Raw genomic sequence first — 22,510 nt, 5'->3', positions numbered from 1 at the left:
TCGATGCCATTGGCTGAATGCAATGCCCCATGGCGGTGATGCACCGCCGGGGCCAGGCGGTAGGTACCGCGACTCATGCGGTAGAGCATACCCACCGCCATATACACATGTCCATATGCCAACGGCTACCGCACTTGTGAAGGGGGTGGTGCTGGGGTCACACCGCAGGGGACCGGCGGTAGGTACCGCGACTCATGCGGCGGAGCATACCCACCGCCATATACACATGTCCATATGCCAATGGCTACCGCACTTGTGAAGGGGGTGGTGCTGGGGTCACACCGCAGGGGACCGGCGGTAGGTACCGCGACTCATCCGGCGGAGCATACCCACCGCCATATACACATGTCCATATGCCAATAGCTACCGCACTTGTGAAGGGGGTGGTGCTGGGGTCACACCGCAGGGGACCGGCGGTAGGTACCGCGACTCATGCGGCGGAGCATACCCACTGCTATATACACATATCCATATGCCAATTGCTACTGCACTTGTGAAGGGGGTGGTGCTGGGGTCACACCGCAGGGGACTGGCGGTAGGTACCGCGACTCATGCAGCGGAGCATACCCACTGCCATATACACATGTCCATATGCCAATGGTAACCTTGGCTGGGTAGATGGTGGTGCTGGGGTCACACCGCAGGGGACCGGCGGTAGGTACCGCGACTCATGTGGTGGAGCATACCCACCGCCATATACACATGTCCATATGCCAATGGCTACCTTGGCTGGGTAGATGGTGGTGCTGGGGTCACACCGCAGGGGACCGGCGGTAGGTACCGCGACTCATGCGGCGGAGCATACCCACCGCCATATACACATGTCCATATGCCAATGGCTACCTTGGCTGGGTAGATGGTGGTGCTGGGGTCACACCGCAGGGGACCGGCGGTAGGTACCGCGACTCATGCGGCGGAGCATACCCACCGCCATATACACATGTCCATATGCCAATGGCTACCTTGGCTGGGTAGATGGTGGTGCTGGGGTCACACCGCAGGGGACCGGCGGTAGGTACTGCCATTTTCGTACACATTGCTGTGTATGTCAATCAAGGACACTGTATCAGTACCCTGCAGCAACATGGTGAAGGGCACATCCTTGTACACACGATGCCACACAGCCATGTCATCCACAGGTGGACACACGTTCAGTGTGAGACACTTTGGCCTGTGGTTCAGCCATTTTAGTAAGAAATTTGATGGCTGATGATTGACAGACTTCAGCTGGTGTAAATGATGTTGTGACGTTTAATGTGTTGTGGGTCAGTGCAGACCTTGACCTGGATGGTGTCACTGCATTGTATCGGACCAGACTTGTGCATTCACAACTGCTCATGCACACAACTGGAAGTGTCCCTGCTACTGTGATCATTGTGTTGATGAATGTGTTCCGACCTTACATGATGCATTGAGGTGTGGCAGGTACAGCAGATGTGTATGATAGACATGGTAAGTCACAATACATTGGCGGCTCTTGCTGCACCTTGTCTGCACATGTGAATTGTTCATCGATTATATCCGCATTCACTGTCCCAGATGTGTTTTTGGCACTTGTGTATTGTCACTGGAGAGGCGTGCCCTCTGTGTGTAGCTATTGGCCAGCCATGTAACCTGATGTGCCATGCATCTCTCTGGAACTCGTTGTTTTCCCATTATATCATTGATGCTTTGTGCTATGCTCATCTCATGATGCTTGTCACTGACATATTCATTTCACTCCTCAACTAGGAGGAGGCCGAATCTACTACGTCACCTGACAGTGCTGCAGGACATGGAGAATGAGGCAATCATCAGGAAATTCAGGCTGGACAGACCAACACTGAAGATACTGTGTGATCTATTGGAGCCCCACCGGCAGCCTCGCCGTCACTATCCTACGGCATTCACACCCACCTACAAGGTGATGGCAGCACTCCACTTTTTTGCGACTGGTTCCTTCCAGGAGACCGTGGCTAACGATGGGGGGATGTCGCAGCCCATGTTCAGCATGGTGCTGAGGGATGTTCTTGCGGCCATGATGCTATATCGCAATCGCTACATACATTTCCCCAGGGGACGTGAATTGGCTGCTGTGAAGGGTGACCTCTATCCCCTTGGGCGCATCCCACATGTAGTCGGTGCCATCGATTGCACCCATAGGTCTGGTGCCACCGCAGGCGACGGAGCACATTTATCGGAACCACAAACACTACCACTCCATGAATGTGCAGGTGGTGTGCCTTGCGGACATGACCATATCACATGTGTGTGCAAAATATCCCGGTTCGGCACATGATTCGTACATCATGAGGAACAGCATGTGCCACGGATGATGGATAATCTGCATCCCAAACGTGCCTGGATTGTGGGTGAGTTTCACTACTGCTATGGCCTTCTGTGTGTCACTTGCTGCACTCTGGCTGTACAACATTGCAATGTGTGTTTGTCATTCACAGGTGACTCAGCATATGTCGGCCATGGCTGTTGAGCCCACTCCGGGATCCCCGAACACCAGCAGACATCCGCTACAATGAGGCCCATGGCAGGACCCGACGGGTAATCGAGCGGACTTTTGGCCTGCTGAAGTCAAGGTTCTGGTGCCTTCACAGGACCGGAGGCGCACTGGCATACTCGCCTGGGAAGGTGTGCAAGACCGTTATGGCATGCTGTGTGCTGCACAACCTGGCCATCCACAAGGGGATCCCCCTACTCCTGGACGATGGTGAGGAACCAAGGCCACAACCTGCTCAGAGACCTGAATCCAGTGATGAGGACAGTGGAGAGTAGGAAGGAGTTGACCTGCGCCAGCAGCTCATCGAACGCTACTTCACTTGAAGGTGGGTGACGAGGTACAACGTGTACATTGTCTGGTGTGGTTGCTTTTGTTGTGAATGGCTATGCGCGGATGTAACCGATAGGCACATGTTCTGTCACCTATGTGTGGTATTGGTGAAATTGATGTTCCGTACGGAGATGTATGCTGGACCGTAATTTGTGCACATCTGCTAGACATTGTGTAGTATGCCTGTGATGTCTTGGATATTTTTTGTGCAGTGATCTGTGTGTGTTGCCACAATGAGACCAGTGACTGTTGTTCTGTTGTGTCTCCCTAGGTGCTACAGAGTGTTCCTGCCCTGCATACTGTACATCATTTTTACACATCATGGACATTATCAACAATGTAAATACTGCACTAAAGAATTCACTACACAAAATCTGGAGTGTCAGGTATTTTATTTTGGGAGTGGACATGTGAATTGTGCATGAATATTTACATGAAGGTGGGGAATGAGCAGTGAGTTGACAGTCATGGTCGCACAGATGCAAGAGTAGACACCACATGGATGTGGTGACCCAGTCCAACAGAGAGGTTCCATTGCCAAGGCAATGTGGGGAAAGACAGTCCAAACAGTGAATGCAGTTGGGGAGAGGGTTGTCTTCACGGCTGGCTCCGTGACTGGCGTGTGGCAGGTGCTTTGCCTCCAGAGACTCCCCGGCTCTTCTTTGGACGCCCTCTAGATCTTTTTTTGTGGTGGGGCCTGCTGAATGGCTAGCGGTGTCAGAGGACTCGCCCCTCTCTGTTGGCGCAGGGGAGGATGGTGCACTGTCATCCTGCGGCACAACAGGAGGGGACGGAGGTGGTGGTTGGGGCACAGTCCTGTCCCTCTGCAACGCCACTTGCTGGCCCATGAGGTCCACCATCTGTCCCAGGCGGTTATCAATGGACCTCATCAGCAGGATGAGCTCCCTTAATAGTTAATCAGACCGGCCAATTTGTCCCTGGACCTCTTTATAGGCCTGCACAACTCTGGTGAAGTGGTCCAGGGATGGTGCCCACTCCTCCCGAGGTATGGTGGTGTCCAGGGCCCTCTCACCAGCTCTGCTGCCACAGACATCTTCCCTCGCCACTGGGGGGCTACGCACTCTCTCCCTGCCCTCCACAGGTGTTGCTGTGGGATGGTCATCCCTAGGGACAGGGAGGGTGCTGCAGGTGGTACTGGTGGTACTGGTGGTGTTGGTGGCAGTGGCAGTGGCAGTGGTGGCGGTGGTGGTTGTGGTGGAGGCAAAGGCCGTGACAGCAGGGGTCTGCTGCGTTGTTGTTGCAGCAGAGGTGGTGGTGGGGAGGATGGGGGCCTGGGACCTCTGGGACTGTGGCACACCAGATGGGCCGGCCTGAAGCTCATCATCCAAACTGTCCTGGGAGTCCACATCTGAGAGTCCATGTGCCGGGGGTGGATACTGGCTCTGCTGGTCGTTGGTGTGGTCCTCAGAAGTGAGTTCTTAATCACCTGTGGAGTAGATGGGGAGTGGTCAGTGTTTGTGTCATCTGCATGTCATCATCTGTCTGTACACTAGTTATATATGCAGTCGTCAGTAGTACAATTTATGGCAACACCGTGTAACATTTCATAGTGCTGAGGGACCACATGGAGTCATACATGTTGAAAGTCAATGCATTGCGTGCAGTTGTTGTTGGTTTTCTAGATGCAGGTCCCCCACACACACTTCATGAAGAATTACGGTAGGTACATACCTGTTAGTTGAGTGCGCAGGGTGCAATGGCTGACAGTTGCTCCTGGATGGGGAGGCCTCCATGCTGCTGGGGTGTGGGCCAGGGGTATGGTGGTAGTAGTAGTGCAGGCCTCCCTACCCCACACACCCTCCCTGTGAAGATGGCTACCAACCTGTAAGTCTGTTTGTTAAACAGTGCAATGGCTGACACATGCTCCTGGGTGGGGGAGGCCTCCATGCTGCTGAGTTGTGGGCCAGGGGGTATGCTGGGAGTTGTGATACAACCCTCCCACCCCCAAAGAGTGCTCCAATACAAGATGGCTACCAACCTGTAAGTCTGTTTGTTAAACAGTGCAATGGCTGACACATGCTCATGGGTGGGGGAGGCCTCCATGCTGCAGGGGTTTGGGCCAGGGGGTATGCTGGGAGTTGTGATACAACCCTCCCACCCCCAAACAGTGCTCCAATACAAGATGTCTACCAACCTGTGAGTCTGTTTGTTAAACAGTGCAATGGCTGACACATGCTCCTGGGTGGGGGAGGCCTCCAAGCTGCTGGGGTGTGGGCCAGGGGGTATGCTGGGAGTGGGGATACAACCATCCCACACCCAAACAGTTCTCCAATGCAAGATGGCTACCAACCTGTAAGTCTGTTTGTTAAACAGTGTAATGGCTGACACATGCTCCTGAGTGGGGGAGGCCTCAATGCTGTTGGGGTGTGGGCCAGGGGGTATGTTGGGAGTTGTGATACAACCCTCCCACCCCCAAACAGTGCCTCAATACAAGATGGCTACCAACCTGTAAGTCTGTTTGTTAAACAGTGCAATGGCTGACACATGCTCCTGGGTGGAGGAGGCCTCCAAGCTGCTGGGGAGTGGGCCAGGGGGTATGGTGGTAGTAGTAGTGCAGGCCTCCCTCCCCCACACACCCTCCCAGTGAAGATGGCTACCAACCTGTAAGTCTGTTTTTTAAACAGTGCCATGGCTGACACATGCTCCTGGGTGGGGGAGGCCTCCATGCTGCTGGGCTGTGGGCCAGGGGGTATGCTGGGAGTTGTGATACAACCCTCCCACCCCCAAACAGTGCTCCAATACAAGATGGCTACCAACCTGTGAGTCTGTTTGTTAAACAGTGCAATGACTGACACATGCTCCTGGGTGGGGGAGGCCTCCATGCTGCTGGGGTGTGGGCCAGGGGGTATGCTGGGAGTTGTGATACAACCCTCCCACCACCAAACAGTGCTCCAATACAAGATGGCTACCAACCTGTGAGTCTGTTTGTTAAACAGTGCAATGACTGACACATGCTCCTGGGTGGGGGAGGCCTCCATGCTGCTGGGGTGTGGGCCAGGGGGTATGGTGGTAGTATTAGTGGAGGCCTCCCTCCCCCACACACCCTCCCAGTGAAGATGGCTACCAACCTGTAAGTCTGTTTGTTAAACAGTGCAATGGCTGACACATGCTCCTGGGTGGGGGAGGCCTCCATGCTGTTGGGGTGTGGGCCAGGGGGTATGCTGGGAGTTGTGATACAACCCTCCCACCCCCAAACAGTGCTCCAATACAAGATGGCTACCAACCTGTGAGTCTGTTTGTTAAATAGTGCAATGGCTGACACATGCTCCTGGGTGGGGGAGGCCTCCATGCTGCTGGGGTGTGGGCCAGGGGGTATGCTGGGAGTTGTGATACAACCCTCCCACCCCCCAAACAGTGCTCCAATACAAGATGGCTACCAACCTGTGAGTCTGTTTGTTAAACAGTGCAATGACTGACACATGCTCCTGGGTGGGGGAGGCCTCCATGCTGCTGGGGTGTGGGCCAGGGGGTATGCTGGGAGTTGTGATACAACCCTCCCACCACCAAACAGTGCTCCAATACAAGATGGCTACCAACCTGTGAGTCTGTTTGTTAAACAGTGCAATGACTGACACATGCTCCTGGGTGGGGGAGGCCTCCATGCTGCTGGGGTGTGGGCCAGGGGGTATGGTGGTAGTATTAGTGGAGGCCTCCCTCCCCCACACACCCTCCCAGTGAAGATGGCTACCAACCTGTAAGTCTGTTTGTTAAACAGTGCAATGGCTGACACATGCTCCTGGGTGGGGGAGGCCTCCATGCTGTTGGGGTGTGGGCCAGGGGGTATGCTGGGAGTTGTGATACAACCCTCCCACCCCCAAACAGTGCTCCAATACAAGATGGCTACCAACCTGTGAGTCTGTTTGTTAAACAGTGCAATGGCTGACACATGCTCCTGGGTGGGAGAGGCCTCCATGCTGCTGGGGTGTGGGCCAGGGGGTATGCCGGGAGTTGTGATACAACCCTCCCACCCCCCAAACAGTGCTCCAATACAAGATGGCTACCAACCTGTGAGTCTGTTTGTTAAACAGTGCAATGGCTGACACATGCTCCTGGGTGGGGGAGGCCTCCATGCTGCTCAGCTGTGGTACAGGGGCTATGGTGTGGGTTGTTGTACAGACCTCCCTCCCCCATACAGGCCTCCTGAGCAGGGTGGCTGGCTACATGTTGGGTGGGGATGGACAGTGTAATGGTGTTTGGGTATTGCAAGGAGGTAATTCTCATTGTGGTGTTAAACATTTGCCTGTACTTACCAGCCTCCGCTCCCCCAGCTACTCCTGTGAGACTCTCAGGAAGCAGTATGGCAAGCACCTTCTCCTCCCATGGTGTGAATGTCTTCTGTGGGATGGGAGGGCCACTGCCAGTCACGTTTGCCAGCGTCCAGTTCTTACTCCTCCTCTCCTTGACAACCCTCTTGAGATCATGCCACCGCTTCATGATCTCCTTCTTGTATCTTGGGGTGGCCCCTACTGCATTCACCCTTTGGACTATCCTTTCCCACATTTGTGTCCTGGTGGCTAATGGTGTCTGTTGGACCAGGCTACCAAATATTTGTGGCTCTACTCTTACAATCTCGTTGACCATGACTGTCAACTTACTCTCGGTGAATTTGGGCATTTTTTGTGATGTCATGGTGTGTGGGGGTTGAGGTGTTTGTGGATGCAGGGGTGTGTGGGTGCAGGGGTGTGGTGATGATGTGTGAGGTGTGTTGTGTGGTGGGGGTTTGTTTGTGATGGTGTGATGGTGGTGTTGATGGTGGTGGTCGGTGGGTGTGTGTGCTGTGCTCTTTATCCTCTCCTGTCAGATGTGGTGTATGGCCTTCTCTTCTGGAGTGATGCAAAGGATTGTGGTCAGTGCAGGGGGTGGCTTTGTACTCAGTTGTGTGGGTGTGTCCAATTGGATTTAATTTGTCAGGTGTGTTGTGGGAGTGGTTCTGTGGTTCTGTATATTTATTTTCGTTATTTATGTTTCTGTGTATGTGTGTTGTATATTTTGGGTGGAGGGCTACTTTGTTTATGCAGTGTTAGGCATCACTGCGGTGTTTTCACATAGACCGCCATGTTTTTCATGTTTGTCCGCAGCGGTGGCTTTGCTGCTGCTTGACCGCCATTTGTCCCATTCACTCCAGGGTGCGACCGTGGCGGTCGGTGTCGGCGGTTCCAGCCGCGACACCCTCGGGGATATCGTAATTTCCCGTGCAGTGTCTCCGCTGTACCTGTTGACGGTTTTGTCTTTTCCGCGGTCGGAGTTTTGGCATCACCGCACACGTCGAGCGGTTTTATTTCGGCCGCTACCGCCGTGGTCGTTTTTTGTGGCGGTTGATCCTAATTCGACCGCCGGGTTTTCCGCGGTCATGGCGGGCGGTTGTTTTCCGCCTCCATGGCGGTCGGGGTGGTTTTCTGCCCACTATCCTAATGGGCCCCTAAGTCTCTCTGTCCTCATTGTCACCTGTGTCTCCTAATAGTCCCCCTTCTTGTTATAGTCTGTCCTCTGACCTCTTAATGTTCTCTGTCTCATCATACCTCCTTCTTCTTTTCTCATGCATACTCTTCTCTCCTTATATTCTCCATTTCTTATTATTATTGCTCTTCTTTGCACATACTTCCCATTCTTTGCTCTTATTTTTCTTTCTCTTCTCATACTTTCCTCTCTCTGCTCACACTTCTCCTCTCTTGTCTTATAGTTTCTTATCTGTCCTAATATTCTTCTCTTTTGTTATTGTCATATTCTTCTCAACATTCTCCCCCCTGTCCTTGTAGTCTCCCCTGTTTTCATATTTTCCTCTCTTTTGTCTTACTTTTCCTTGTGTCCTCATACTATTTTCTTTTTCTTATATTCCCTTTTGTGCTATGTTCCTTCTCTTTGTGTTAGTCTTCTCCTGTCTCTCTTCATATTCTTTTTCTTTTTTCATTTTGTCTTGTCTTTCTTTATACTTCTCGTTTCTCTTCATATTGCCTGGTCTCTTCTCTTACTCCTCCTTGACTCCCTGTGTATACTCTGTAGGACTTTCCTCACACTCCCCATCTTTTCATACTGACCTCTCTCTCTATATTTGTTTGTCTTGTCATAGTCTTCCCTCTTTCATCATACTCTTTTCACTCTTCATAATCTACCATATGTTTATACTCCATCCTTTCTCCTCATAGTGTATCCTCTGTTTTTGTACACTCGTTTTCTTCTTATGCAGCAGTTTTCCTCACATTATCCGTGTTCTTTTCTGGTACTCTTTTTATACTGCAGAATCGGTAAAATTCGGTATTTACAAATTGGTAAATACTAATTACCTACATCGGGCCCTAAGACGTTTCTGCGAAGATTGTCAACCACTAACAGTAGTGTGCGCAAAGTAAAACATAGTATAACTGTTTCTGAAACTAAGAGAAAAGAGAAAAACCAAGGAAAAACTTGTTGTGAAAAAACATATATAGTAAAAGGAGGAAAAAACAATATAAGGAAATAAGGAAAAAGATGTTCTATAATAGAGTTTTGTTGAATTTGACTAAGTTAGTAAAGAATTCTAAAAAGAAAACAGCATTTTATAAGAGGAAATGTATTGAAAATGTATTTGAGAAAGCTTTTGAATTAAAAAAGAAACTGTGTTTTGGTAATCAATAGAATTTGATCACTATATACGCCAATCCATTTAATGAAGGGCCATAGTAAGTGGAGAAGAGTAATTAATAGAAGTAATTTTTCTGAAGTTTTTTTAGGTGAATGGAAACATAGTTCAAGTTCTGAGCCTTTTTTTAATGAGGAGAGTTATCTTCAGAGTGATGATTTGTTGCATGCAGTTGACACTACAGTTCGTGTTTATGAGGTTAAAAATGGTTGTCCTATTGAGAAAGAGAAAATTGTTCCTAGAAATGTAGAAGAGGTGTTAGCTGATGAAGTATTAGGGAGAAGGCCTAAAGCTCCAGTGTACACTTGGAATTGCAGTAGTATTTGTAGTGTACGGCAGGAATCTATTGATTTTTTATGCAATATCTTACGTAACTATACTAAGAAAAGTGTTAAACAAAAGATTAAGACGTTGCAAGGATTAGACCCTTACAGAGTGAGAAAAAATACTGGTTTGCAAGGTCATTCTTTGGCTTGTCTTTCTAAAAAAGTATGTAGAAGTGTTTTTCACCATTTCAGGATTTTGGCAGTACATCATACTGAAATAAGGAAATTAGTCAGAAGGTTGTATTATGCAAAAAGTCCAGCTCTAATGTTAAAAAAGTTGAACAGTGCTCTTTTGCATGGATCTGTATCAGATGTAAAGAATGTTTGTGATGAAATTCAGTTATTTACTTTGGTCCTGAAGAAAACAGTACAGAAATTGATACGTTAGTAAAAGGAAATGTAGAAGAGAATGTACAACATTGTAGTACAGAAAAATTTGAGCAAGAAATTACAAAGTTCAAGGTGATTTCAGGTGAAACACATTATTATTCTTGTATTTGTTGTCGACATTCTCATTATAAAAATCAGACTAGGACTGTTGATCTGTATTTAAAATGTGAAAAGAAAAAAATAAGGAGTAGATGGAATTTGTAACTTATTTGTTGGTAGAGAATAGTTTTGATTTGGGTTCTGATCAGCGTATTTGTAAATATTGATATAACAAATTAGACAAGAATAAAATGCCTGCTAGAGCTGTGCATTATAATTTTGAGTTTGTAAATATTCCTTCTGAACTGGTGGATTTAAATACTTATGAGTCTATTCTTATTCAATGTGTGCATCCTTTCAGGCTATTGTTCGTATGGAGCCTAAGACAGGGAAATTGCCTCCTTCAGATTTACAGAGAGGATTAAAGGGACGAGTTGTGTATTTGCCACTAGATTTGAAGAAAAATATTGAAACAGTTGGTGTAGAAAATGTAGAAGATGAACCTTTAGTTATTCTTGTTAATGACGTTCCCACTAAGAGTAAGAAAATCTGGCAGGAATTAGTGGATGTTAGGAAAGTGAAAAAGGCAACGTTGTATCTCATAAAAAATAATCAATATTATAAAAATGTGTTTATGAGTGAAGAAGAAATAACTGTAGAAGAAGATAGTGACTTGCCATCTGGACCAATTGAAAAAGTGGATGTGTCCAGAACTGAAGAAATCTACGAACATTACAGTGTTTATCCACTGCATTCCAAAGAAGTGATGGGGAATACTATAGAGTTATTCCAAATGAATGAAGAAAAGGGAAGTCCAATTAGTTTATGGGAAAAAAGCTTGGAAGCTCGTTGTTTCCCTCATTTGTTTCCCACAGGAAAAGGAGGACGATATGATGACCGACTTGTGCAGATTCCTGCATCTGAATACCGGACATTAAGATTGTACGCAGAAGATCCAAGATTTCGACAATGTATTCCATATTTGTTTAATCTTTTGTTTGAGAGTGATTTGTCTGGACTTTCTTATGCAGTAAACCATATATTGAAAACAGGTGTACGGATGATAGGATGGATGGATGATAGTAGGGAGGGTCAAGGAATGGATAGTTGGCACAGGCACAGCCTGACCAAAAAGCTGGCAAATTGACAGAAAAATTGAAGAATAAGCATAAACATGTGGCGAGACGGACGACCAGATGGTCACAGACAGATCAAGACACAGGTGTATGGAAGTGTAGACAGAGAGACACAGGATGTTTAACGGTAGGTGTTAAGTGTGAGATGGTAAACCAGTAGTAAATGCAGGGTCTGACTGGGACAAAAAGCAAACCCTGGCACCAAAATAAAACTGTCACTATTAGCGAAACAGATAGCTAAACAAGTGATATCAGGGAAATCAACTATAGAAACCATTCCACCAGGCACATCTGCCCATAAAACTGTCCCACACAATAATCTGTCAGCCAAGCCCATCCGGCACTACCTGATTGCCCTATGGGCCAGGCTGCCCGTGGTAGGTAAATGAGTATGAATGAATGTAGTGAGTCTGCCTGCTGTGAACTTAAGAGAAGCTATTGTATGTATGTGTATATATATATATATATATATTCACTGAAAAAACCATAGGTTATACACCATATATAGTTATACAGTCACTGGATGTTGTCATCAGTGATGTCATCAGTGATGTTATTTGAGATGTCATCAGTGATGTCATCAGTGATGTCATTTGAGATGTCATCAGTGATGTCATCAGTGATGTCACTGACCATGTCATGAATGATGTAATATGTGACATGATCAGCAGTGGATTGCGGGTGCGCGATATATAGTTAGTACAACTAACTATATATGGAATTTCATTGGTTTTGTGTGAGTAAAATAAGGTTTTTTAAATGCTAATTCCTAACTATATATGGTGTATAACCTATGGTTTTTTCAGTGAATTTTCAAGGTTTTGTAAATGCTAATTCCTAACTATATATGGTCTATAACCTATGGTTTTTTCAGTGAATTTCATTGGTTTTTTAAAAGCTAATATCTATAGCTGTAAAATGTATTCTTCTTTAAATCCAAAAATATATTTTATATGTTTATTAATAATTTTTTTAAATATTTTTTTTTGTTTCGCTCCCGGTCCGCGAACCGGAAAGCTTTCCGTTAGCTCAAATTGATGCCGCGACCCGGTCCGCGAACCGGTAAGAAATCAACATAGTGACGGTATCGCGTTGCCGCGTAATGCGTCTTGTGACGTACCGCGTTAGCGCACCCGGAAGTGCCCCGGGACGCGGACCGAGGCGCGAAACACAGCTTCCCGGAAGCGATCCGCGGCGCGTCGCGAAAGCGCGACGTATCGCGTTGCCGCGTAATGCGTCTTGTGACGTACCGCGTTAGCGCACCCGGAAGTGCCCCGGGGCGCGGACCGAGGCGCGAAGCGCAGCGACCCGGAAGCTAACCGGGGCGCGTTCCGCAGCGCGTAACATGAGCGTGAGAGGTCATGTGACTTGTTAATAAAACTTTTCATTGGTTCATTTCACTTTTGGTTTCATAATGATGTAAGGCTAGGTCAGGTGACCTAAAAATAACACTTTTCATTGGTTTAGAACTATTTTTTTCCCAAATGATAAAAGCCCCCACCTTTTTTCTCACTCTGACTTTCAACTTTGAGAAAGGAAGACCTGATCATTTGCTCTGATTAAAAAATGGCTTCAATAGTAGCTTCAGCTTCTGCACCCCCACCACCACCACCACCACCTCCTCATAGGAAGAGAGGACCACCTGCACAGTTTATTGGAGACACAGAGGAGGAAGAGGAAGAACAAGACGGAGAGGAAGAAGAGGGACCACGATTTGTCAAAGAGTTACCCCGGGTATCTCATCGCAAAGTTAGCTTTATCTGGCATTTTTTTTCCATTCCACCAGGAGAGAAAAAAGTCAATGCACGCTATGCTACGTGCCTTATCTGCCAAGAAAAGTTATCCCGGGGCACTAATAAAAAATACAGTTATGGAAATCACACGATGCACCGACATATGCAGAGGTGGCATCCAAACAACTATAGTCGTGCAGAGATGCGTGAACTACAACAGAACCCCCCAACTTCGGTGACAAGAACATCTACTGATATCTCTCTCACATTTGGAGAGGCCAACAAAACAGTGCCAAATATTCAAAAAAAATTTGTCCATATGAAGCTGACATGCTTATATTGTGGCACTTTAATTTCATGCGCAAACATGAGTCTGAAATTAATTAATTTGGCTTTCGAGAAACACCGATGCTCCAAACGCAGCAAGTTTTAATTTTTTTTTTGCTCCTGTTGAGCCTTTTTCAATGCCTCTTTCTGTTCTTTCCCTTTGAAAAAAAACAAAAAAACAAATAAGTGTTCAAAAAATACAAAAAAAACAAATAATGTTCAAAAAAGAAAAAAAATATATAAAACAACAAAAATATTAAAAAAAAAGTTCTTTTCAGAACTACCTCCCCGTTATTAAAAAATTGCTAGAATGTTTAGCACTCTGGCAAGCTCTATTTCTTTTGGTTCGCTTCCCGGTTAGCTTCCCGGTACGCGGACCGGGAGCTAACCCAAAAATTATTTTTTTTAAAAATAGAGTACGTATAAGGAAAGTAAACAGAGAGTGATGTTAAAAGAAAAACAGCTATAGGGACTAAAGAAGAGATACTGTTTAATAGATCTATTTACCGAAGAAAAGACGGAAGAGGGTATAATTGTGAAAAACAAAATAGATAACGAAGTGAAAGAAAAAAAAGAGAGTATAACATTAACAAAGAAGAGTTTCTTGGAGAATGTGAGTGAATGTTCAAAATAAGATTAAAACATGAAGAATAACAGAGAGAAAAAATAGAAAACAGAAAACAAAAAATAACAGAAAAAGATTAATTGAAACAGCAAAGAAATGTAAGTAACATAGAGCCATATCATCAACATATGCAATAAAAGTTTTGCAGCTTTTATTGGCAGAAATGTGTCGCTAAAGCTGCTTTTGCGGCAGAAAACTGCCACTAAAACCACTTTTGCACCAGTTTTCTGCCAATAAAAAGAGCAATAATTTTATTGGCTGTGTTCATAATATGCCCCTTAGTGTGCTTCAACTACACAGAGAAAGCAATATGAACAAATAGTGATACAGTGATCAGTCAAAGACACTAAGAGTAATAGAGACGGAGTGAGTGAACAAGAGTGAGGAACTATGAGAAGAGAGGGACTGAGAAAAAGAGTGGAAGGAGTTGAGTAAGTAGGTAATAGAGAAAGGAATGAGGGAAGTAGCAAAGGCAGGAAACTGAGGGTTAAAGAAATGAAGCAGTGGAACTAATAGAAGTTAAATGTGATAGAAATGTAACGAAAAGAGTACAAAACATTTACCTTATAATTGTCGTTAAATTACTCACTTTTTGTTTTTATACTTTCAATCTGTGAAAGAGAGAACAAACATTTGAAAAATATTAAAACATGTATTTAAAAATTACAAAAGACAAGGGAAAAGATTGAAGGACAAACAGTTTTTCAACAACTTTGACACTTACAGAAGCTTCTGCTTCTCCAGGCCCCCTACACAGTCCTAAAGATATACATTTTAAACTAACAGTATCTTGATGCAGATGAAGTGAGGCCTATCTTAAAACATAGTGCATCTTTTGCATTGCTGTTGTCTCAGAAAAGTGTCGCAAGACACTAAAATTTTAAATGATTGCTTCAGGATGCCAATAAGATGTGTCCTATCCAGAGGTTTGTTTGAGGTGAGGCCTACTCAGGGTTGCAGATGAAATTTCGAGTTGTTGAAGAGAATAGAGGACATAATACATGTGAAGGTCTACCAATGGAGAGAGTCATGTCCACTGCACTCCTGAACAAAGTCCAAACCTCCTATGTTTCCCTGGACAGACCTAAACTTGATCTGCACAATGTGATTCGTAATGATAGGAAACACAGGTGATGTAAATGAAATACGTGCAATTTATTTTGCTCATTTCACAATCACATCACTTGTGTTTCCTTTGCTTAGGTATCTCATTGTGCAGATGTAGTCCAGCATATGAAAGAATACGCAGAAGTGCAGCACTGCATGCAACAACTTTGACACTTACAGAAGCCTCACCTTCTCCATGCCTCCTACACAGTTCTACATATACATCATAAATGCAAACAGTACAGAATTAATTATACATGTTAAATGGTTTATTTTTGCTGTTCTCAGAATGTATCAAAATTCACTAAAAACAGTGACTTGAAGGTATTCATCATATAACAGCGGGGAAAAAAAAACACAATCAAAATGATTGTGTTTACAAAACCCATACAACATAACAAATCAGAATTCAGAACTCCTTAAAGTTAACTTACTTTCCATGACGTCAAAGGATGTCCTATGAACAGCTTACACTCTGTTGTGCTGTTATTACTTTCAACCCGCCACTTTCTGAAAGAAAATCTCCATCGTTTTTAAAAACATGTTACATGCAATAAATGACTTCTTGCTCTCTACCACAAGCTTCCACAAGGCCAAATCTTGTCAGAGCCATTTATAACTCTTGGATTTCTTGTAAGCCAATCCCGTCATTTGGCATTTCTGCAACTTTCAGAATTAAAATGTTGAAGATCATTTTCACAATCCTGGAATAGTAATATCTTCCCCTTCTTGCTCAGTCATGTTCTACATTTCCTATGACACTGATACTGCTTACTATGAAGCAGACTTACACTACCTCTATGAGTACTACAATTATTTAATTCTCTACATCACTTTTAATCACAAAGCAATGTAAAACAGTAGACAGCATTGCAGACTTACACACCTCTACTCTATGTTTTGATTGGCTGCTTCAATTAGCTTATAAAAAGAAATAGTTTTTCTGAACTCATTCAAAGTGCACTTATTTCTCCATGACGTCCAGTCTTATGGTTAGAAGTTATGTCTCTGAACTACCCTTATCCTCAAGGCCAAATTGTGTAGGAGCCCTTAGAACTTCTTGAAATTCCACAGAGCACATCCCGAGATTATTTTCCTAAAATTTTGGTTTTAAAAACACCAGGTAAGAGTTTTTAAGGTCATACGGCAATTTTTTTTTGAAAATTAAAACAGAATCATTGCAGAATGACCAGCCATTTCTAGACTTTAAATAAGCTGTGTAATGTCCTGATGTTATTGAAGGGCCGTCATGATATATAATTGCTGCAGTTACAAAAGTCCTTCCTGATATTGACAACTGCGAAGCTACAAAATTTTTAATTAAAGTTGTCAATTTTGTTCCATCAGGCCTACATCGTTGGAACATTAAAATGACATACTGGCCATATGTTCGTATAAATAATGTGGACATCATTTCAGATTTACATTGGCTACACTCCATGTTGTGATCAGCTGCTTTTACTAGCTTTTTTAAGGAGACTGATTTACTGTCTGGCAAAGTTAAATATATAAATCTTTCTGAGTCTACACTAGTAGTACTTGATACCATACAGTTCCCGCAGTCATGCTGCCATTGATAAGAAAGCCCAAACAGCTGATCTACATCTACACCTTCAGCATGCAATACATCAAGCATATACATTAAAAACTCCTGACAATCTTGCTGAATATTTTGAGAGAATTGTGTTTGGCCTGAACATCTGTCTAACAGATTTCGAATTTCAGACACACTTTCTATGTTTGTTCTATCAGTGCTACATTTCTCTAACACAGAATTTAACAAACTGCAAAATCTTTGATCAGAATTGACCACAATCTCTTCTTTTACATTTTCTAGAGAAAACAAAACATTAACCACTACATTAGCATAGCAGTTGACACCAGAACTGTTTTCAAATTGAAAACCAACAACATCTTCAACAGAATCCTTTTTGTTTCTGCTTGTAATTTTAGGTTCATCGACTTTTCGTCTTTTTGCTACAACCTCCCCAGTATTGGTCACATTTCTTCGTTTCCGGCCTACCACACGTTTCTCAAACAAAGGATACTGAGGCAAATGTGGCGCATACTCTCTTCTTAACCTATTGTATTCCTTAACACAATCTAGATCCGCACAAATGTTTGTGACATCACACTCAATCAAGTACAATCCCGATAAAGTTCTAACTCGTGACAATGCCACATATGCCATACCCTCCTTGAACACAGAACTGCCAATATTCACCAATGCACAGTCTACACTTAAACCTTGCGATTTATGGATTGTCACCGCATATGCCAAGCAAACAGGAAACTGCTTACGGCGAACATATAAGTCTTTTACAAGCAAAAATCTAGCAGAGCAACGACCAATTAGCTGTACTTCCTCAATGCCATCAAATTTAATTTTTAAAAATTCAATTCCATCTCTATTTCTGCATTTTACAAAATCAACAACATTACCCATTGATCCATTTACCAGACCTCTTTCAACATGTAAATTCCTTCTTAAAATTATACGGCAGTTCAAGCACACATTCAGAGTCTTTTCAAAACCTGCAGTTTTAGATATACTCTTTTCTAATGAATCCAATTTTGTTTTCAGATTCTCAGACAAAATAATTGTTGATCCCATATGCTCTACTCTGTCAATAGCTTCCAGTTTCACAATCTCTTGCTTTTCTAAATGCAACATTTTGTTGTTGAATTTGGCACATTCTGCAAGAGTTGGCATCAAACATATTCCAGATTTCTTATCAGTAATTTTCTGAAAAATATTCTCAGGCACAACATCTTGTTCTGGATATAAATTTGACAGTAATCGTGCATGTAAAGCTTCTTTCCCATGCTCGGTCACTTTTCCAATTCTAACATCTTGTAGAATAGTCTTGTAAACTTCATCCTTCGCCTGACGCATATTTTCATGCAGTTCAGCATAATTGAAGTTTAACCATATATTGACGTTGCCAATGCTGCCTAGGCACTTCCTGGTATCTTCATGCGTGAGCATTTTGAACACAGGTTGCCCTTTCACTGGTGTCAGCTGCAAAAGATCTCCGAAAACAATGATGTGTTTGCCACCAAATAACACATCATACTCTGTTTTGAGAACTTCTTGCATTCTCAAATGCACAAAGGCAAGCATGACATTGGAAACCATGCTTACTTCGTCAATGATAAGAAGTTTCATTTTCCTCAAGATTCTTGAAACTTCAAAACAAGCATCTCCAGATAGCTTGTGATATTGTAATTTGTTGTCATGCTCCACTGGCAGCATCAGTAAACGATGTAAAGTAATCCCTTTAATGTTATGTGCTGCCAGTCCAGTTGGAGCGGTGACAACACAAGACAGCGATGACTCTGTCCTTTCCTGCAAATAGCATGAAATTGCTTTAATGAGGAAACTTTTTCCAGTTCCCGCTTCTCCACTCACGTACAGTCGGACAGGCTTCAATGACGTACATGAGCACTCTTTCTTGTCATGACTTAATCCATGATCAATTTGCATGGTAACTTCGTCATATATTTTCCTCTGCTCAACGTTGAGTTGTCTTTCCAACTCTTCTAAGTTAACCGCATCCTCCTGAGCATGTGCCATGGCTCTTTCCACTTCATTCATAGCAGTGGCAGCTTCATTTTCGATAACAGGTCCTCCTAGTGGATCCTGACTCAATGAAGCAGAACTCTAACTGTCCTGAGAACTGTCTCTGGCAATCTCGGCTGCAATCGTTGCTTCCTGCTCAATTTCCGCATTCAACATTTCTACATATTTGGGAAAAGCAGGACATTCTATGGTCTCCTTGGCAGCATTGAAAGAGTCTTCGTAACAGAGGAAATCTCCAAGCAGTTCCTCTTCTGCACGCCAAGGCTTGAAAAGTTGCAAAAGTGCTAAATAGAAAAACTCCTTTTTTTCAGGAGATTCGCCACTCAATTTTCGATGGTTTACCAAGTGGCATTTTCTTTGCTTGACCAGACATCCCTCACTTCCTATTACAGCATACACTCCTTTCTCAGTATCTTCTTTGATGTTCCTCTTGAATATGTAATTTTGAAGAACCTCATACAGACAAACATTGTCGAGGTGACTGCTTCTATTTGGATAATATGTATCCAACATGTTGGTCTTCAAAATGTCGGTACTGTTTGGCTCCTTTTCCGCCAAATACTCAATTTCCCGCACAGGTTTCAGAACTCGATTACGCGTTGCAGCAAGACCAAGACTTGCCCAAACGATACTCCTGGACTTGGCATAGAGACTTGCTGAAGACAACCGGTCAGAGCATTCGTACGCTCCGATTTCTCGATGCAACAACATCTTCAGACTGAAACTGTACAACTTCTTGCTGAGGCTCTTTTCATGGGAAATGTCCTCCCACATATCCTTCAATTCTGTCTTCTCTTTTTTGGTGATGTAAGATGTCACATACCGAGCCACAGCCATACAGTTATCAGCCACAAACTGTATATCCATGTTAGCATTCCACATGGACAAAATCACCGGGTTGTAGTCGTTGATGTACTTGGACTCTTCGTTCCTCTTCAAATTGTATGTGTTTTTAGGTGATTTCTTCATCACATTATGTCGCAGCGAAGACATCAAACTGTTTACTCTTCCTTTAGAAATCACCGGTCGTGGAAAGCCGAAACGACATTTGGTGTAGAACTTGTCCTTGTTTCGGAATTTACGACGGCAGTACTTTCCACATCGATGGCTTTGGAAACGCAGAACTTTTTCTCTTAGGCTTTTCTTCTCCTTTGCGTTTGGAACAGCACACGTAGAATACTGTTGGATGAAACTCATTACTGAGTCTTCTGGATCCGTTCCAAATTTAGGTGCATCCTTGATCCACAGCAACATATGTATATGAGGAGCACCTCTTGCTTGGTACTCCTTTCTCCAGAAGAAATCCAACACCTCTCCAAGAGGTGGATTCTTCTTATTCATGATGAAAGACATCATAGCTTCAAATGTATGATTGAAGTACCTACATACATTGACTGGATCCAAAGAGCACAGTTCTCCGGGTGTCTTGAATTCGATGTTATCTACGTTAGCATTTGCCTCTCGTAGAAATTCAAGTAAGTCTTCCCAGCCATACTCGGCACAGCTCAGAGTGAGGAACCATGTGGGAGTACCTAAGTTCCTCAGCATACATTTTAAATCACCATGACGACGGTACCAGTACTCATTAGTACCACGCTGACACGCCATGAGATTAATCAGGTGAGAATCCAAAATACTGTCTTGGACATTGACTTTATCCATAAAGTCACTTGCCGAGATGTTTTGCATGTGTATACCACTTTTCAAGATGTGGTTCACTGCATATGACAGTCCAGACAGATCGCTTTCAAACAGGAGATGAAACAAATAAGGAATGCATTGTCGAAACCTAGCATCTCCTGCATACAATCGCAAAGTCCGGTATTCAGAAGCAGGAATTTGATGAGGTCGCTCATCATATCTTCCTCCCTGACCTGTTGGAAAAAGCTGTGGGAAACACCGAGCTTCCAAACTTTCCTCTCAAACACTAATGGGACTCCCTTTGGCTTGTTTCATTTGAAACAACTCAATAGCATTCCCCATGACTTCCTTGGAATGCAAAGGATGAACACTATAATGTTCATATATTTCTTCACTAGTAGAGGGTTCTACTTTCTCAATTTGACCAGCACACAAATCGCTATCCTCTTCCTCACTTACTTCCTCTTCTGCAACATATACATTCTTATAGTATTTATTATTTTTTTTCAAATACAATGTTGCCTTTTTAACTTTCCTAACATCTACTAAATCTTGCCATATTTTCTTATTCTTTGTCGGAACCCCATTAACTAAGATAACCAGAGGTTCCTCTTCCACTTTTTCTACTCCAATTGTGTTAATGTTTTTCTTCAAATCTAGAGGCAAATAAACAACTCATCCCTTTAATCCTCTCTGTAAATCTGATGGAGGCAATTTCCCTGTCTTTGGCTCCATTCTTACAATAGCCTGAAAGGGATGGATACTTTGAATCAAAATAGATTCATAAGTATTTAAATCCTTCAATTCAGAAGGAATCTCAACCAATTCCAGATTATTATGAACTGCTCTAGCAGGCATCTGGTTTTGATTTAATTTGCAACAACAATAAGTACACACACGTTGATCCAATCCCAAATCAAAACAATTTTCTACCATCAAGTATGTTGCGAAATCCTTCCATTCACTATTATTTTCCCTTTCACTTTTTTCATATAAATCCACTAACTTAGTCTGATTCTTATAATAAGTGCGTCGACAACACACACAAGTGAAATTTGGCCTCTCACTTGATTTGACCTGAAATGTGACAATTTCCCTCTGGAAATTATCTGTACTGGAAACCTGTACACTATCTTCCACATTACCCGCTTCTTCTTCGTCAATTTCAACATTCTCCTCTTTACTTCCAAAGTAAGAAAACTCAATTTCTTCACATATATTCTTCACATCTATTTCAGAACCATGCAAAAGAGCAGCACATAATTGTTTAAGCATAATTGCTGGACTCTTAGCATAATACAACATTCTAACTAATTTCCTCACTTTATTATGATGCACTGCTAGCATCCTGAAATGATGAAAAACACTCTGGCATACTCTCCTGGAAAGACAAGCCAGTGAATGACCATGCAAACCTGTCACTTCTCTCACTCTGCAAGGATCTAATTCTTGCAACAACCTTATTTTCTGCTTCAAACTTTTCTTATTAAATGACCGTACAAAATCACAAAACAAATTGATGGAATCCTGTCGCACACTGCAAATACTACTACACTTCCAGGTGTACACAGGACCCTTAGCACGTCTTCCTAAAACCTCATTACCTAACACCTCTTCTGCCTCTGTTGTCACAAGTTTTTCTTTTTCAACTGGACAACCATCTTTCACTTCATAAGCACGACCACTGGTGTCAACTGCATGCACCAAATCATTATCCTGGAAATAACTCTCCTCATTAAAAAATGCCTCACAGCTTGAACTATGCATCCATTCTCCAGTAAAAACTTCACAAAAATAACTACGATTAACTATTCTCTTCCATCTACTATTTCTTTTGAAATCATAAATTGCCTTGTTTAGCTTCCTAATTCTATTGATTATCAAAATAAATAACTTACGTTTAATTTCAAATGCCTGATCAATAACTTTCTCAACTTTTTTTTTTCTCTTATAAAAAACCACTTTCTGTTGACCTTTCTTAATATTTTTTAACAAATTGCCAATTATCCTGTTGCGGAACATTCGTTTACGAATGTCCCTAAACTGTTGTTTCCTTCTACTATCATGCACAGAGTTATCTCTTGCTCTAGCAGTAACATTTTTGATTGGCCTTTCCTTTCCATTTGAATTGCTTCTCTTTTT

Source organism: Lissotriton helveticus, chromosome 4_1, assembly GCF_964261635.1.
Source record: "Lissotriton helveticus chromosome 4_1, aLisHel1.1, whole genome shotgun sequence".
NCBI lineage: Eukaryota > Metazoa > Chordata > Amphibia > Caudata > Salamandridae > Lissotriton > Lissotriton helveticus.
Note: the sequence above shows the minus strand (reverse complement) of the source record.